Genomic DNA, 2,500 nt, shown 5'->3' with positions numbered 1-2,500 from the left:
TGACACACACACACACACACACACACTTGCACGCACACACACACACACACACACACACACACACACACACACACACACACACACACACACTTGCACGCACACACACACACACACACACACACACACACACACAACGACACACACACCACGTGTTTTGAGAATATCTATCTGTACACATGACAACGCAAAACACAATTCAAAACAATGACATATTCAGTGACATATTCAGTGACATATTTAATCCAAACTCTCCTCAAATGTTAATTTCTCTACCACTAACACAGAATTGAACACATTTGTGAAAAAGGGGGCGCCCTTAGCTCAGTTGGTAGGGCGTCCCCCCCCCCCCCATGGGCCTCGGCCAGCAGCGGACCCGGGTTCGATTCCAGCCCGTGGTCATTCTCTGCATGTCACTCCCCTCTCTGCCCCATTTCAACTCTGTCTCTACACTATCAATAAAGCATAAAAATGCCAAAAAAAAATATATATAAAAAAAAAAGACATTGTGAAAAACAATTGAGAGAAATAGTACTTTTCCGTGCATAGAAAAAATCCTATATCTTTGGTTTCAGCTCATGAAAAATTGTAGCAAAAACAACAAAAGTGATGCGTTTATATTTTTTGGTTCAGTGTATATTCCACCATCACTGCGAGGAAAGGAACACACATTTTATTTTGAAAATCCAAAGTCCATCCATCTCAAAGCATTTTATTTTGTACACGAAAATCACACTTACAGGGTTTTGATTCAAGCTGCTTCCACAGATATATAGTTGCCTTTATTTTTTATATTTATTAAGATGTTGCAATATTTAGTGTACGTTGTCATGTGTGGGTTGAAGTAAAGTATTTGAAAGAATAAGTATGTTAGAGTATGAGGGACATAGGAGAGAAAAAAGAGGATTTTTTTTATTATTATGCTATTCAAGAAAAAAGTCAACAATGTAGTGAATGAAGTTGAAATGTCAGCTATAAACTTTGGGGTGGTAGTATGATCTAGAGAAGAGGTTCCTCCCAGTAACCATGAGGTCTCTGGTTCCTCCTCCCAGTAACCATGAGGTCTCTGGTTCCTCCTCCCAGTAACCATGAGGTCTCTGGTTCCTCCTCCCAGTAACCATGAGGTCTCTGGTTCCTCCTCCCAGTAACCATGAGGTCTCTGGTTCCTCCTCCCAGTAACCATGAGGTCTCTGGTTCCTCCTCCCAGTAACCATGAGGTCTCTGGTTCCTCCTCCCAGTAACCATGAGGTCTCTGGTTCCTCCCAGTAACCATGAGGTCTCTGGTTCCTCCTCCCAGTAACCATGAGGTCTCTGGTTCCTCCCAGTAACCATGAGGTCTCTGGTTCCTCCTCCCAGTAACCATGAGGTCTCTGGTTCCTCCCAGTAACCATGAGGTCTCTGGTTTCTCCTCCCAGTAACCATGAGGTCTCTGGTTCCTCCTCCCAGTAACCATGAGGTCTCTGGTTGGATCCCCAGCACCGGACAGGAGGGTGTTAGTAGTAAAACTAGTGGTGGATGCTATCTACGGTGCCCACCATCTCTACCATTGTGTCCTTGAGCAAGACACTTAACCCCAAACTGCTCCAGGGGCGCTGTACTATGGCTGACCCTGCGCTCTGACCCCCTCCGGAGTGTGGGGACTAACTGGAAAGATAATCAGAATCAATAACTCATAAGAAAAACGTTATTAAAATCTTAACGATGCATCTTTGCTATGGTCATAAGACAGACAGACAGACAGACAGACAGACAGACAGACAGACAGACAGACAGACAGACAGACAGACAGACAGGCAGGCAGACAGACAGACAGACAGACAGACAGACAGACAGACAGACAATGGGCTCCAACCTCATTTTGACTGAAAGCAGACGTCCTCTACGCTGTGAGTGTGTGTGTGTGTGTGTTTGTGTGTGTGTGTGTGTGTGTGTGTGTGTGTCCTCCAAGCTCCACTAATAACATTGATCAATATCCAATCCCTTCACTCCGATACAGTGCAGTTATTAGTGGAGCTTAGAGGACGTCTGCTTTCGACATTTCAACTATTTCTTGAAGGGCATAATGAAAAAAAGTTACATTTATGAGCGTAAGTCAACGTTTATTAAAGACCTACTTCACCGGTGAAATTATGAAGGTGTATTGAACTCTGAGATCCCGTGTAGTATAAATGTGCAAACAATTTTAGAAATCGGTTCATCCTAGTCTGAGAAAAGGCAGAAAGAGTGTTTTATGGTCTCACTGTCTTACCCTACATTTTACAGGGTTAGGATTGACAGGACAGCTGGGCCAAGGGAAGACTGAGGGAAGAAAAACCTCATTCATTATATTATAATAGTTATTTTATAATGATTGAACGCCGGTTCCGTATGGGTGAAGTATTCCTTTAAGATAAATGTTATTATGGTGGTTGCTATGAGATGTTGTTTAAGTATATGAGGGTTTAAGAAAGTGTAAAAATGGCAAATTAAAGCTGGGGTATGTGATCTCTGATTGGTCAAAGTT

The 2,500-nt window shown here is 43.0% G+C and overlaps 1 long non-coding RNA gene across 1 annotated transcript in view; it reads left to right on the top strand.

Annotated features, from left to right (window-relative positions):
* Positions 1–2,500, top strand: part of LOC307254011 — a 268,838-nt gene that overhangs the window by 143,210 nt on the left and 123,128 nt on the right. The window lies entirely within an intron of this gene.

This window comes from Ammodytes marinus, assembly GCF_949987685.1.
Source record: "Ammodytes marinus genome assembly, chromosome: 1".
In the NCBI taxonomy this organism is placed as follows: domain Eukaryota; kingdom Metazoa; phylum Chordata; class Actinopteri; order Uranoscopiformes; family Ammodytidae; genus Ammodytes; species Ammodytes marinus.
This window is presented reverse-complemented; position numbering and strand designations above follow the sequence as displayed.